This window comes from Pseudochaenichthys georgianus, chromosome 13, assembly GCF_902827115.2.
Source record: "Pseudochaenichthys georgianus chromosome 13, fPseGeo1.2, whole genome shotgun sequence".
NCBI lineage: Eukaryota > Metazoa > Chordata > Actinopteri > Perciformes > Channichthyidae > Pseudochaenichthys > Pseudochaenichthys georgianus.
In genome coordinates this window covers 38,705,975-38,723,643 of record NC_047515.1, presented here as the reverse complement: position 1 = coordinate 38,723,643, position 17,669 = coordinate 38,705,975, and the positions used below count along the sequence as shown (strand labels likewise).

The following is a 17,669-nucleotide window of genomic DNA, read 5'->3' as shown; positions in this document are numbered from 1 at the left end:
CGTTGTGTTGAAGTGTGCCATATAAATAAACCTGCCTCATAAAACAGGTCTTTTGCTGCTTTGCACATTGTATTTCTTTCTACGTGTGTTTTATTGAAATATAAGTATCCTTGATAACATAATACTAAGAACACTATATTTTGAAATGAACAAGACGACACTTCAACACTAAATAAGTGCAAATGAAATCTTTCAATATCCACATTCCTCGACAAACACCTGAACTTTACTCTCCGGCTTAAGCACCTTTCCAGATATCACATTTTTTATCAACCGTTTTTGAACTCCCACTGATCTTCCAACTGGCTTATTAAATGCTTCCCTGTTGAGAAATGTCCATCTCGTTTTCAGAGCGAATTCAAACTCGAGGACTTTACTCCAGCCTGGGATTTGCAAACTGGTTTACGAGTAGGGTTGGGTACCGAGAACCGGTTCCGGTTCGGAACCGGTTCCAACATTTCGATTCCAACGGTATCATTTAGAAATGTGAATTTCGGTTCCGCTTTTCGATTCCTGAGGAAATGTTTCTCGCCGCTCTCCGTAGCCTACTGCATTACTGCAGCGGGGCGGGAAATGTAGCGTTGTATCTACATTTCCTACAGTGTAACCTGAGACCAGGGCCGGCCTGTCGCACTGGCATTATAAATGTTCGCCTAGGGCGCCAGATCTGTGGAGGCGCTGCGCTGACAGCTCTGGGAGAAAAAATAAATGTTTGGACCGTTGGTGCTCATCCTAATTTTCGGCCTTGATGTAACAACATTCATAATTAAGTAAATGTAACACCCTTTTCATCCCGGTTACACTTTTCATTTGCCCTGTACGTTGGGCGCTGCAAGTGATGAAAATGGGGGATGTTGGCTTATCTGGCAACCGCAGCTCACGAGGGTGCACTGGAACCGGCGCTGTTGTTATTAGCATCTGGTGCTAGCTGCTCTTACGGAAGAAGAAGAAGATGTTTCTACAATGATGTGGAGGGAGAGTCCTCTCCAGTCAGACTGAGAGGCTGATAACTTCAGCTCAGTGAGGTAAAGGACTCTCAGTGTTTAGATAGTTTACTTTAGTCTAAGTTATCTCAGTGGGTCTCAAACGTTTTGATCACAATTTATGTAAACACATATTTCCAAGGCTCTCCTTTATAATTATTGGGATAAAACAGGTTTGAAATCATTCCAATGTATACTATAGGACAGTAAACCAGACATATCGTTTTAAACTGGAGAGATAAAAAAATATGCATAAATAAAATAGTAAAATAAGATATGAATGAACAACAAAAATAAAATGCATTACATGTAGGCTATTTGTTATTTAATTATTAAAATGTAAACCGATCTTTTTCATATGGGTGTTTGGAGTTGTACCCCCTAGATCTAGTCTCTAGTAATTCTGCGTGTGCACCAGATTGAAGCATTTTACTTCAAAATGTTCAAACATTTCTTCCCGGTATGCCTGAGAAGGCAGATATGCTTGTTTTTCTCAACAAGAACTGTTTTTAAAAGTTGAACTGTTGTAGCTTCAGGGGTTCTCAGGTTAAAGTTACATAGCAGTGAATATAAACAGACTGATTAATGTGAATATTACTTTAAACTAACCTGTGTAAAAGTTTCTCGAATAAATGTAATTTTTTTGGTGGAAGAAGCATGTATCATTTTTTTACCCTGCCCCTCAAAGAATCGGAATCGAGAACCGTTAAGAACCGGAATCGAAAAGTAGAATCGGAATCGGAATCGGAATCGTGGAAATTCAAACGATACCCAACCCTATTTACGAGCGATTCTCCTTTTTATAATAAATGAAAGATGGTCTTGTTCCACAATACTTAATATCTTGAACCCCTATATTATTTCCCATATGAAACATGATCTTCAGACCTAAGAGTGAAAAAGTGCATTTCAATGGTAACATGATCATTTCAGGTAATAACTTTAAGCAGGGGTTACATTGGGATTTCTTATTGGGGATGTGCGGGGGGGCACACGAACAAAAGACAGTATTTTCTCGTATATTGTACGATTAACATATATCTCAATATTTCTAACGCTTTTGAAAAAGAATTTTCAATTATTTGCATTTTTTTTTTTTGTATTTTTTTTTTTTAACATAACAAATAAAAAATAACAAATGTGAAAAAACAGAATACCGTTTTGTTAAAATACAGTATTTATCCACATTCATGATACAAAAAAAGTCTTCATATTAATAATAATAAAAAATCATATGTGTCCGAAAGGGAGTAGGAGGAAGCAAATGCTTATTAATTCCCACCCCTTACTTGATCAACGATTGTCCTTTAAATCATTATGCAAGTTATTCTTACTTACATTTATAATTACCTATTCCTTTTGCAATCTTGCCAAAACATCTTGAAAGGAAACTATACATGTAATCAATAAGTAACCACTATCTTCAATGATGTCTATTTTGGATCAATGCTGATCTATCATGATTATTCTTGGTGTAAGTAACAACGTATTATTTTTGCACATATCATTTTCTTCTTGTCCCAGTTACATGTGTTGCTATAATCCTGCAAAGGAGTTAGGGTTATGGCTGCACAATATTTAAACACACTTTAAAACGGACTTTCCAAAATGACTATTTGACGTGTTGCAATATATGTGCCTCGAGAATCTGAATGATGACATCTAAAAGATGTTCCATAAAGGTAATAAAGTTTTAGATTTGTTTGACCATGCTGGACCGAGATAAGTGCCTCTGTGTGCTTTACTTTAACTGCCTCATGCATCAAGGACACACTTGTCAGGCAGTAGGAATATCAAAGAAGATGTTTTATAGTTATGATGGAGAAAGATTTAGAGGAATGTTGGGCACTGACTCCAAAACAGCTGCCGCCCAAACCCTTCCATCACATCAGGTTAAAGGGTATTACAACTCTTCCTGTTGTGGTTCTTGCTCTTGGATGACATGTTTGGGACCTTTAAAGAGGCCCTATTGTACTTGTTGGTGTTTTCTCTTTCCTGTAGTGTGTTATATAGGTTTGTGTGCATGTAAATGGTTTGCAATGGCTACAATCCAAAATGTTCTCTCCCACTAACCTGAAAGGCCTCCACTGGACTCCTCTGTTTACTTCCGGGACATAGTGACATCACCATGTAACACTCACGCTTCTATTAGCTAGCGCTCCAACACATTTAATGTGACAGGCTAAGGGGTGGGACATAACTAAGCCGTTGATCACAACAGAGCCGGCCAGCAAACCAATCAGAGCAGACTGGGCTCTGGTTTCAGACAGAGGGTGAAAAGAGCTTTTTGAACATTAAAGCATGGACACATGTCACAGTAGAGGAACAAAATACAAATATGAACCTGAACATGAGCATAGCATTTCCTCTTTAACACAGTGTTTCCGCTTAACGCTGAAACACCTCACCGAAGACACCAGATATCAGCACATTGGGACAAACACACACCGCATTCACAGCCTGTACCCTCGATGTGCAATTCATACCCATATCGCTCCGGGGTGAAATGTCTGGCTGTAAAGAATTTGAGTTCTGGGCATACATACATAGAAATGTGTTTCAGTCCGACAGTAAAATAGATAAAAAGTGAAATCCATACATTTTTGATTGAATGTGAAGTACTGTTATTTTATCTCCACACAATACATGCACTTTGCCAATGCCTTCTGATGTAACGTCTTTAACGCTGAGCGGCGTATACAATCATTTTCCCCCAACAGAACTTCCAAAAACTCCTCTGCAGAGAGAACACATTTGATTGCCTCCCCTCTCAGCATTTTCTTTTCTTGTTTGAGTTCTGTGACTCCGGCTTAACTCTCTGACCCCCGACTGAAACTTCCATATCCCGGTCTTCTGAATCTTATATCCAACCATTTCTCTCATTTCTCCCCGTCCCTCTCTTTCCAGATGGAAGTTTAAATGAATATAAATTAATGAATATCATTACAGCTTCTTAAATAGCCGTGCCGTATTACTAACCCTTCTTGGCTTTATCTCCCTCCACACATGTGTCCCAGACAACCAAACCTTTCTGGGAAAAACAGATAGAAAAGGCTAACTACTGTTTTTTTTTCTCCTCCAAATGGAAGGATATGCTCAGTCTTTCTTTCAGCAGGGGAGCGAGGCGTGCCATAATGAGTTTTGTGCTTAACGAGGGAAGTCTAATGCCTCGCGACATGTTTTTACTGCCGATATCAGTGTCCTACAGTCGGTTCACTTTTAGGCAACATGAGCCACCCAATGAATTACATTTTATATTGTTTTTAAAAAATGTGCTTGATATTGTGCGTGAGTGTTTTTTCTTTTTTCCCTACGGGGATAGTTAAATTATGGATTTAATGTTCTTACATTGAAGATGTATTTGCCACTTGTTTATTTTCTAAAAGGCTGCTGTGTTCTTAGAAAAAAAGAAAGGAGAAAAAAAACATCTAAATAACTATGAAAATTAAGTTAAAAACTGACTGACGCATGACGTCGTTTTAATCGAAGATGGGACAATGAATACATTGTTTGCTTTTTTCTTGAGAATTTAGACTTTTTGCAAAGTCCTTGAACACAAACTTAGTATGTGTACACACTAGGTGGATGACTCATGAGACTTTTTACATTTTTGGGAGTCTGGACCAAGCCATAAATGATTTCATCCCCCCAGTTGACACAGCTGATATTTACTGCAAAACTTCTGGTTGTTTTTTGTCTTTTAAAATGCAGCATGCAATATATGTAAAGTCCAGAGTTGATTTTACAATGATCTTGCACACTGTAGTCTATTCATACATTGAATCAGCAAAATCTGGCCTTGAGAAATAATGCAAAAAATGTACCCAGATGTTGCAATTGTGATGTTACAAATGATTTCAACAGGCCAAGCTTCTTCCTTCAGTGACGGAAATATAACCAACTTCTATTTGCATATTATCTTCTTTTATTCTTGTTCTGCAACCTCGATTACAATGTGTCGACACTACTCCACGGCCTTGGATTATTTTCTGTAAAAGAACATGGCAATTAAAAACATATAATATATGCAGATGCTAAAATGCCCCAACACATGTATATCCTTGATACAATGAAAATCAGTTAAATGTGTTATACCTTAAATACATTTCTCATTTAAATGTTTCTAGATAATAATAGATATGCAAACTCTTTAATAAAGTAGACATTATTAACATAAATCATTACTAAATTCTAAAAAAATATATGACTAAATGTGATCTAGGAGAGAATATTTGCTAATGTTTATTATGTTATCTATATTGTTGGGAGTTGAGACGAAGACAATGTTTCTAAGGAATTGTACATTTTGTTTTTTTATTTCTGTATTGCTGTTTGAACCCCAATCATGTCCCAGGGCAATTCAACCCGAACAGCATGAAAGGGTCCAACATATAAGTAAGGTAGCGTTATTTTGATGCACACTTTGTCTTTTGTTTCAGCCTGTGATGAAGTGGCATCCTGTAAGAGGGTGCATGCGGCAACTGCTTTATGACCGGAGCAGATGAGCAGAATACATAATAGAAATGTACAAATCGAAAAGCTCTCAGAACAATGTTTCCCTGTCCACTTGCTCACAGGATTAACAGCCAGTGTGAACGCCACTCCCATTGTTCCTAATGCCCTACAGGGTGTTCAACTGGTGACCCAGAGATGTGTGGGAACATTGCGCCGTAACTCAGCGCTTCATAATTCATGTGTCTCCGCTCCAATCTGCATCGCTGTGCTATCTGGTGACATGTGCAGGACCCAGGAGTGTGCTTATACTGCATGTGTTCTGCATGAAACACCAGCATCCTCACACATATTAGTCAAACTGAAATTGAAGAATCTAAACGGAAAAGATAGAAATGTAATGCCAACATTGTCAGTTACTATGACTATGAGATTAAATATATCAGTAGTAATTCTGTTTCAATTGTGTATTCTTTGGATCAGGGCTGTCAAACTTAATTTCAACGCATGCAGGCTGTACATTAAGTATACCTACTCATACACATAATTACCTCTGCTTTTGATTACTATTGGTTTTAGGAATAACTTCAAAAATAACTCTGAAAGCAAGAAAGTGGAGGGAAAGTGAACAACAATTGTACAATTATCTAAAACAACACATAGTTATTTATTCATATATTAGGCATTGACGCAAACATACTGTATGTAGGCACATGCACTCACATGTATCTGTTATGATTACCCAATCCCATACATGTATGAGATTAAGAAACCCCCGTCATCACTTATTAATCAAAGATCGCAAGTCACAGAACGAGATGCATTGTGGGACATGTAGTTTATGGACACCATGCATCTGTAAAACAGCCTACAATTGAATGATAAGCCAATAATAAATCAAGTAAAACGGGACTATATGAAGCAGAATGTGAATATGTCTATGTACTCTGGTCCTGCATTGGTAAATATTTGTGATATGATATTATTATTATTATTATTATGCGTCGCTTTCCACCTCCTTCTCCAGTAGGACTCAGGTGAGGGTGTTGCACTTGTCCTTTTATACATGTGTTGTTTTGTTGTTGTTTTGCTGAACAATCTGGTGCCACTAAATGCTTTTAAAGCTCGGTTGGATGCTACTCAATCGGAAGCTATTGGTACCTGATTATGTGGAAAATTATGTAAATGATGCTGTATGATGTCCTGTTGTTGTTCTGTTTATGTTTTTATGTTTCATGTGGAACTACTTGAGCAGGTCTCCCTTGAAAAAGAGATCAATGCTCTCAATGGGATTTATCTGTATAAATAAAGGTTTGAAAATGAAAAATGAAAATGTTGTTGTTTTGTTTCTTTCCGTTAACCGTCAAGTGGGAAATAAGTATTTTTTGTGTTTCTCTTAGTATCCTAAGACACTGTTACGTTTGGCTGTGAATAAGTCTGGCTTTGAAAAATAAATATGAAGGACAGACCATCTATTTCTATTTTTTATTTTTAGAAAGGGGCACGTAATATAACATTTGTGTCTTCTCCCTGCTCCTTTTCGCTCAATGGTGTGTTGACAGAGACATGTTTTGTTAACAATTATCATACATTAAGTTCTATCTATCTATCAACATTTTACAATCTCTAAATGGGAAATGAATACGAACCAGTTTTGTTGGTCTTTGAATGATTTGGAAAACACAAGCCTCTTTTTGTGTGCATGGATTTTGTGTGCATGAATTGTGGACTTGCATAGCATGTGAGAGAGGTTGTAGGTATTTCCGTGTCTCTCTTGTGCCTGATCAATGGCCCCTGCCTGTGCCTCAGCTGTCTTATAATTACACCGCTGTCTGCGACGTGTTGGAAAGATCAAACACTGTCTCGATCCTCTCACAGGGCACAGATCTAAGAAGAGTCAGCCGTCGATAGAAAAGGTCACTTGCTGTGTTTTGATGCCTCACAATAGTTTTTGGGTTTTTTTTTTTCCTTTCACTGTCTCTTTTCTTTTTTTCTGTCCTATGTCTTACTTTCATGTATGAGCAATGAGCCGGTAAAATGTCACCGGCACTCAGAAGTGATTATTGAGCAGAGGACAGCGGGTGGACGAGGTCGAAGAGCGAAGACAAGAATGCGAAAAATAAAAGGCAATAATGACAGAGTTGTGATACTGCCAAGCATATGACAGAAACTAGTTCATTCCTTCAGCCAACATGATCAATACAGGATCTGCTATTGTGAGAATGTGATTTTATTTAAGGGTGGTTTGAAAATCTGTAAGATAGTCAGTGTTACCCAAGTGTTAATTATTGGTCGGAGTTGTTCGATGGAGAAACTGTGGTGTGAATTTAGGTGGAGCAGCATTTGACTTATACATAACACTGTCTTTGAAATGTAAAATATTTGTGATTACAAACTTGATTAAATTAAGGACTAACGGCCCGTCTACACTACAGGCATCAAAAAATCTTGAAGCTGGGCGTGTCTGAGGCTTGGCGATTTCTCGCGCCCAAGGCGACCAACAACCAATCAGGAATCTCCCGCCCGCCCCCGGCATACAAAGCAATAGCAATGTTAAAACGAAGTAAGCTGGATATAAAATTCCCAAACAGGCGAAAACCTACCAGTTTCACCCACTGTCTCTGCCACCTCCCTCCATGCCTCGCTCCTCCGGTGTGTATCCCGGTAGGTGAACAGAGACTGATCATACAGCACCGGGTGATTCACTACCGCTCCATTTTTTTGAATATGAGGAAATGACCTGCGTACTCTCTCCCAGCATACACGCGGTTTGATTGGCTAGCGCTTGTACTGTCAGATTTGCATATGCAGGATTTGATTGGCTGATGCCAAGCATCGAGCCTCAAAAGTTGAACATTGCTCAACTTTTGATGCTCGTGATGCTTGCAAAGCCACGCTCCGCTCCCCACAATGCAGTTCGGCGAAGATTCAAAATCAACTACGTCACCCCATTCAAGTGAATGGGCGAAGCGTTGAAAGCATTTTTCGATGCCTGTAGTGTAGACGGGCCGTAAGGAGATAAAAACTATTTGTGTCTACTGTAAATCACATTTTTAGGCACCTCTCTTGCCATACCCTTTTTGTATAACGGCTGTATATTAACAGTGAAAGGTACATTTGAAAAGCATTTGCTGAAAATGTGGGTAAGAAAAGTAGGTGGGTGTAGTGATCGTACAAAGACTCGATAAAGACAATTGTAGTCATTATATGCAGGTTTATAGAGTGGTGCAGGAATGAGTCCTGAAACCTCGAAATGAGTTAGCATTTGTTTTCGGTGAGAAGCCTGAAAGAAGACCGTTGTTACCAACAGTTTAAGATATGTTCACGTTTTGTTCACGAAAACACATAATTACTGTTTTTCAATCCATTACATGCCACTTGTTAGACGCTTTTATCCACTTACATACTCAATGCTCTGTGATTAAAGTTCCTCAACCTCACTCCTGTTATTCTGTGGTAGCAGGGAGGAAGTGACTTCTGACTTCTTCAGAGATGAAGGTATGAATGTTAAAGAACAAGTGGGCGAGACTCAATATGTTTATGATTCAGAATGTACTGATACTGAAGTCTAAACAAAGAGAGTTCCTGTGAAAGATTGCTTCAGTTTCCCTCCACATGTAAAGGCGATCATGCAACAAGTCTTCTAGAACAACCTCTTTCTGATCGTACACCCTCAACTGGCCATTGCTTGATCACTGTTGATTTCTTTACTCTTCGATAAATACATGTATATGTACAATAACTTGCAGTATAGTGAGTATCCATTCTGGAACAATCTATTTACAGAGGTTTGATGCATATACGTATTTAGATGGGGCAGTGAGTAAAACATATATATGTACATGTTATTGCACTATTTATGTTACTAATCAAATAATAATATGTATCTACAGTAACTGGAACAGGAACTGTTTGTGTCTTACACAAGTAATAATACAAAAATACAAATTCCATGTACATAGGATGGAAATACTTTTTGCATTCATTTACAGAATGCAATTTTTACCAGATATTTTGAGCAGTTTAAACTTAGTTTGCCAAGGGTAGATCATCCCTGTGGAAAAGCTGTTCACCTGCTTGTGATCAACATATTGTAGAGCTCAGATAATTCATCACTTGATCAGTTCATCTGCTGGGAACATATGGATGAGTGTGGTGTGGTTGTCACTCGTCAGGTTTACTCTGACGCAAGTCTTCACGAAAATCAATTTCCCCATCCACATTTGGTTTCTGGCAGCTGGCCTTATTCATGTCACGTTGTGTATTTTTTGATTTTCCTTTTATTCCCTTCTCCACACACAGACACACACACACACACACACGCACGCACACACACACACACACACACACACACACACACACACACACACACACACACACACACACACACACACACACACACACACACACACACACACACACACACACACACACACACACACACACACACATACATATACACACACACATACCATGTATACATCACTTCAGGGGACATTACATTGACTTACATGCATGTACTAGAGACTTATCCTAACCTTAACCATAACCAACACATGCCTAACCCTAACCCTAACCCTAACCAAGTCTTCACCCTAAAATGAATGATCCCCCTCATGGGGACCTCCGATTTGTCCCCATAAGGGAGGCGAGTCCCCACACGTGACTGTGTAAACAGATTTAGGTCCCCACAAGTATAGTAATGCTAGTCCACACATACGCACACACACACACACACACACACACACACACACACACACACACACACACACACACACACGGCCCGTCGTATCTATCTTGCTCTTGTTGTTTTCAGCAACTCTTTCCCTGTTCCAACTTCAGTCAATAATAAGTGAAGCAGAAATGTGGTTAGTGGCATGAGGCTGGATGTAATCCAATAACAGGAAAACACCCACATATGCCTCAGAGTCTGGGAGGTCCACACACACACACACACACACACACACACACACACACACACACACACACACACACACACACACACACACACACACACACACACACACACACACACACACACACACACACACACACACACACACACACACACACACACACACACACACACACACACACACACACACACACACACACACATACCATGTATACATCACTTCAAGGGACATTACATTGACTTACATGCATTTCCTGGAGACTTATCCTAACCCTAACCCTAACCAAGTCTTCACCCTACAATTAATGATTCCCCGCATGGGGACCTCCATTAGGCGAGTCCCCACATGTGACTGTGTAAACATATTTAGGTCCCCACAAGGATGGTAATGCTAGGTCACATCAGAGATGGAGTACTCCTGGACTCGGACTCGAGTGCCGATTTTCGGGACTCGTGACTCGACTCGGACTCGCGCACTGATTGACGCGACTCAGACTTGGACTCGTGAATTCTCCCACAGGATGACTTGGACTCGGACTCGTACATTGACGCTCCGACTTGGACTCCGACTCGAGCACATTTTCTCTGGAGTCTGATGTCATCTATCCTGTATGGCGAGTTCACGTACTGGGCCCCGCTATTCCAGTCTAGAGATGTCTACAGACACACCCCGCATCATGCTGTATGCTTTCACACATTCTGCTTCCACATTGGAAAAGAGCAAAATGCTCGTTATGTGGAAACAATATAGAAGAGAAGGCTCCGTAACATATTACTCTAAGGATCGAGTTCAGACATATAGGCTGTCTTGAACACTATCATCAGAGTAACGTGATCTAATCAATAAATAAAGATTCAGCCGATAACGAAAGCACATACTTAACATGCAGAATGATGTCATTTTGCATGCTAAGTAGCCATGTGCTTTCTGGGGATAAATCTTTATCGGTAAACTGATTTAACCCGTAAAAGTTCCTTCAAAATAAGAGTCCCGATCTTATTACTATCAAAATAAAAGTGAAAAACGAAAACTTTACCATAGGAAAATATTGGCATACAAATATAATCACTTCTCTAAAAGGTAACTCATTTTAAATATAGTTTATTTATATATAATAATAATATTAATATTAGAAATAAGCTTTATATTTGTATAGCACCTATTACAAGAATTGTAGCCAAACTCGCTTCACAGCAGTTCAATAGACAGGATAACAGCAATGTAGAGGAGCAGCTACATTTCAAAACATATATCCACGAAGATTAATACATGAAGACTTGTGACTCGGACTTGACTTGGACTCTTCTTAAGTGACTCGGAATTGGACTCGGACTCGAACACAGGTAATGATGACTCGGACTCGGACTCGACTTGGACACTCCTTGGGTGACTCGGACTTGGACTCGGACTCGACTACGACTCTCCCTTGGTGACTCGGACTTGGACTCGGACTCGAAGAGTGGTGACTCGAGGGTGACTTGGACTCGTGAATTGGTGACTTGACTACAACACTGGGTCACATACACACATTAAATTACATTACATTGCATTTAGCTGACGCTTTTATCCAAAGCGACGTACAATAAGTGCGTTCGACCAACAAAATACAAACTTGAAGAAAACAGAATTATATAAGTACATCAGGCTTCATAGAGCAAAAACATTTCAAGTGCTACTCAACTGGCTTTAGATAAGCCAGCCCTTTATTAGTATATAAGAGCTTTGTTAATAGTTCTATCGCGAAGTGGAGTCGAAAAAGATGAGTTTTCAGTCTACCCCGGAAGGTGTGTAAGCTTTCTGCTGTCCTGATGTCAATGGGGAGCTCATTCCACCATTTTGGAGCCAGGATAGCAAACCCACGTGTTTTTGCTGATGGGAACTTGGGTCCCCCTCGCAGCGAGCGTGCAGCGAGTCGTTTGGCTGATGCAGAGCGTAGAGCACGTGCTGGGGTGTACGGTTTAACCATGTCCTGGATGTAGGAAGGGCCAGATCCATTCGCAGCATGGTACGCAAGTACCATTGTCTTGAAGTGGATTCTAGCAGTTACCGGAAGCCAGTGGAGGGAGCGGAGGAGCGGCGTGGTGTGGGAGAATTTAGGAAGGTTGAAGACCAGACGAGCCGCTGCATTCTGGATGAGCTGCAGAGGTCGGATGACACATGCAGGTAGACCAGCCAGGAGGGAGTTGCAGTAGTCTAGGCGTGAGGTGACGAGAACCGAGACCAGAACCTGCGTGGCTTTCTGGGTCAGCTGGGGACGCATCCTCCTGATGTTGTAAAGCGTGTATCTGCAGCAGCGGGTTGTAGCAGCGATGTTTGCAGTGAAGGACAGGTTGTTATCTAGGATCACACCCAGATTCATTGCAGTCTGAGTCGGGGAAACAACAGAGATGCCAATGTTGATTGTTAGGTCAAGAGTGGGACAATCTTTTCCCGGAAGGAAAAGCAGTTCAGTCTTGTCAAGGTTGAGCTTGAGGTGATGAGCGGACATCCACTGAGAGATGTCAGCTAAACAAGCAGAGATGCGTGCGACGACCTGGGTCTCTGAGCGGGGAAAGGACAGAATTAATTGGGTGTCGTCAGCGTAGCAGTGGTATGAAAAACCATGCGGGCTAATGACAGATCCGAGCGAGTTTGTGTACAAGGAGAAGAGGAGGGGACCGAGAACAGAGCCCTGAGGGACCCCTGTAGTTAATTGACAAGGGTCTGACTCCGACCCTCTCCAAGTAACCCTGTAGGTGCGGTCTTTGAGGTATGAGGTGATGAGGGAAAGTGCAGAGCCTGAAACTCCAAGTTCTTGGAGAGTGCGAAGGAGGATCTGATGGTTCACCGTGTCGAATGCAGCAGACAGGTCCAAAAGGATGATGACAGAGGAGAGGGAGGCTGCTTTAGCAGTGTGCAGTTCCTCAGTGACAGCAATGAGAGCAGTTTCTGTGGAGTGACCTGCCTTGAAACCAGACTGGTGCGGATCCAGAAGGTTGTTCTGATTGAGATAACAGGAGAGTTGTTTAAAGACAGCGCGTTCAAGTGTTTTAGACAGGAACGGGAGGAGAGAGACAGGCCTGTAGTTTATAACATCAGACGGGTTGAGAGTGGGTTTCTTCAGGAGAGGGTTTACTCTTGCCTCCTTGAGACTGTTTGGAAAGTGACTAGAAGTTAGAGAAGTGTTGATGAAATGGGTGAGAAACTGTAGAATATCAGGAGCGATAGTCTGAAGGAGGTTTGAAGGGATGGGGTCCAGAGGACAGGTGGTAGGGCGGGCAGAGGTAATGAGGGTAATAACCTCACTTGGAGAGAGAGGGGAAAAGGAGGTCAGTGTGTGGGTGAAAGGAGGGTCTGGTGACCCAGCGGTGAGTAAAGGTGAGTCAGAAAAAGAAGAGTGAATATCATCAACACACACACACACAGTAAGTTCAGAGACGTTCTTCCTGACTGGTTGTTATAATACGACTATCTCACATTCACACACATTACGTTCGGCTTACATTTAAAATATGTTATAGCCGCATTGGCGATAATAACGCAGATTTCTCATGGGAGGGCTAAATCCTAAATGGACTTGTCCAGTGCCAAGGCAGGGAGACCTATTAGCAGAACAAATGGACAGGGACACAACTGTACACATAAAATGTATACGCAAATGAAATGGCACACAGTCCCCATGCACTGCCATTACATTTAATGAGATGAGTGATCAGCATGAACACATTTTCTCAATGCATACACATTAACTGAAGCACAGGACTGTATAAGGCAGGGTGTTATCAGGATGTACTTGTTTTTCTCAGCACCAGTGGAGAGGAGGACAGATGACAGACAGAAAGCCAGGAAAGTGGAAGCAACAGTGAGGGAGGAAGAAAGAAACGTGGAGGGCCAGAGGGAGAGGGTAAGCGGGAAACCCAATCTGTGGGTTGATGGGGCTCCTCAGCACAGCGGCAAAATCAATTTGACTGGTGCTGTTCCTGCTCTGAATGAGAGGCAAGGATGATGAAGCGAGAGAGGGGGGAGAGGGAGGGAGAGGAGATGGAGAGCACGGTGGCGGGACAAGGATGGATCTGTGGAGTCAAGAAGTGTGTGGCGGTGGAGAGAGGGAAAACGGATGGAAGGAGTAAGAAAGAGGAGAAGCAGAAGAGGTCAGGGTGGGGACAGAGAGCGTGGAGAGTTAACGGATAGGCAATATAAGACATACAGCCATTTGATGTTTACTTGTGGGTATGAATGCTGGACAACTTTGAAATATACAGGCGATAAAACAAAAGGGAGAGTGAAAATGTGCCATACATACTGCAATGTGTACACATCAGGCGATGACAAATCCTCGGTGATAACAAAACTGCATTAAAGTGGAACTTGACTATCAAAAGGGAGCTATTACACACAATATGTCAGACATTTCATAGCATTTCTTTGTATCACTCGCATGCATTTTAAATAAAAGCAAGGTAATGAATGGGTCTGTGTTACTTTAACCAATGCAAATGAAATTCTGAGAGAACACTTCATTTTTTATTTTCATAAAAAGAGCTAATGTAGCTTAAAAATCTCCCTTTAGCTGCTGAATGATGTTAATATATGAGCATGAAAGGCCTTATAAGTTTAATAACTGTTTGTTTTCTTTGTTATAACCTTATCAATGACAGAAAACAGACTCATTGCCTTTTTCTAAGGGTGAGTAAACCTGAAAGCGAGCTTTATATTTCTGCTTTAAACAAATACTGAATTAGCATTTATGCTAATTAGCTGCATCGCTTATTAGCTAACTGCCAATAGAGGTGCAATGGATACAATGACACACGTTTTGCCACCAACAGGTACCAGCTTACATCATATTCTTGGCTTGATTGCCTTTTGTAATCAGGGCGACTATTTACACCATAGGTTTGCTTCTTTCTGAAAATGTAACCAAAAAAAGCGAAAATACTGAACATTTGGAATCAGAATCACGAGAGGAAGACCAATGGGCTTTGAATATCAACCTCCAGGGAGCGCTGATAGGAAATAATTGTGAAGATATGAAACACCAAGATGAAATACGGAATACCGTGACGAACTGCAGCTTCAACACTTATCTCAAAACCCTCTTTATTTAGTTCCTACAGTTGTTTCTTTCCTTCTTTGTGTTGTGCTTTTTCTCACGTGTCACTCCTATTCCTATCTCTCTTCAGGAAAGTACAGAATTCCTTTGAAAATTTATCAGAGAACGAGATTTAAATTAGCTTTTTCACATAACAGAAGAAAAGACAGATTGGGAATTCATGGTGGTGTGGATATAATAATAATAATAATGCATTTTATTTATATAGCGTTTTTCACAACTCAAAGACGCTTTACAATATGAGGGAGGGTAGACAAACAAGGACAGGCATGATATAGCATGAATACGTATCTAAACGCCATTTACAAGATGACATAAGAGGGCTTGCTATTGTTTTATTATCAACAATCATATTTAAATTGTAGCTGAAAAAGCTTTTTGGTTTTTAATATTTTTAAGTTTTAGTTTCTACTGAAGGAAGTTAATAAACCTAAATTATATTCTGAATAATTGTTCATTTTGTGTTATAGTTTTGTTCAAGTCTGACCTATACTTCTATAGTGACTATATAGCTAGCCGCACCCATTTTAATTAATGGCTCTTAGCGTGTGTGTGTGTGTGTATATGTGTGTGTGTGTGTGTGCGTGTGTGTGTGTGTGTGTGTGTGTGTGTGTGTGTGTGTGTGTGTGTGTGTGTGTGTGTTTCCTCACTCACTCTATCCTGTTTGTATCATGAAGGCTGTTAGCTCCAGAATGGAACTCCTTATTTTCTCGTTGCTGCTGACAGCCTCAGCCAAGAGGCAGCTATTTTTAAAAACGAGTGGGAGACTGTGTGAGCTAATAAACGAGCTCTCACACACAAACACACACAAACACACACATACACACATACACACACACACACACATTCTCATATAATCACAGGCTGTATTTGCATAAAAACAAAGATTTCTGTTCACCTAAAGTCAGTCTCGCAACAACAGGTACGTTCACAGAAGCCCCTTTGACATGTATCTGCTCACATGCCTTTATGAAACAAAGAGAAATCCACGTTTCTCCACACATGAACACACACACACACACACACACACACACACACACACACACACACACACACACACACACACACACACACACACACACACACACAGCTATGGGAAAACACATCTCCATTTCCCCGAATTGAGCTTGTCTTATGGATTGAATAACTGATCCCCTTTTATTTAAAGCTGTCTATGAATAGCATTACAATCTGACACCAGCGAGAAATCATTCCTGATCTAATGTAGCGGAAGATGTTACCACATCTGTTCGTCCACATTAGAGGCGGACAAAAATACAACGTTAACTCCAACATCCCCTATCTTTCACATCTCATTGTTGTCCCTCCTTGTTGGTCGCGTCTGCTCTCATTCTTAACTTCTCCATAGAGCGGTGCATGGATGGCGTTTTTTTGTAGGCAGACCCAGATGTTAGCTTTGCAAGCGCTCACAAGGACAAAATAGTAATGGGATTCTACCATTAGATCTTGGAATATTCCAGCAAATATGCTCTGCAGCTAACACACATGTTTATGAAAAACGTTTTGTTCAGCAGGATAACCTCCAGAAACCATTTTATGATTTTTTGAGTAAATGCAATCACCAGAAGTAAAAAGATAACGTTAACTAACTACATCATGGCTGCACATCAACACCGCTAAGCTAAAGGCGGCTAATGTTCGGCGGGAAGATGCTCAGTGGTTAATTTAGTAACTTGTAAGCAACTGCTTTTTATGACACATAGACACTTTAGACAATCACCAGTGGGGTAAGGACATCTCTTCAGCTTGTTCAACCATATGTGACGCGCTCTATCGAAATCAGTCGGAAGTCGAAACGAAACGTGGATTTGCGTAAAAAACAATTTTTCCGGGGTTCGGGTGTTTTGTTTGATTTTAAACAAACAAAGTCTTAGCTTTCAGAATATGAAACTTTTATTTCCAAACTCACACGATAAATACATTCTTTAAGCTTGTAAAGGGAAGATGATAGGCAATCTGCTGTTCCTCAGCCCCTCCCTCCAGCTGACATTATGAATGTAAGCGTAGAGTAATCATAAATAACACGGCAGGGTCCGTTACAGTTTGTTTTCATCTGATTTCAATTAAACAAAGTCTTGGCTTTCAGAATATTAAACTTGTTTCGGCAAATTCAGATGATAAATACAACTTTGAAGCTTGTGACGGCATAATGACAAGCGGAAAACGGAGTAACTTAACGTCACAGCAGGCACAACAACAGCCGGT

The 17,669-nt window shown here is 40.6% G+C and overlaps 1 long non-coding RNA gene across 1 annotated transcript; it reads left to right on the top strand.

Moving 5' to 3' along the window:
• The first annotated feature begins 733 nt into the window (after positions 1 to 733).
• On the top strand, positions 734 to 5,887 carry LOC139435030 (uncharacterized). Its single transcript, XR_011644312.1, has 2 exons — positions 734 to 1,025; positions 5,423 to 5,887. It is a non-coding gene; the product is annotated as an uncharacterized lncRNA (long non-coding RNA).
• The last annotated feature ends 11,782 nt before the right edge of the window (positions 5,888 to 17,669 follow it).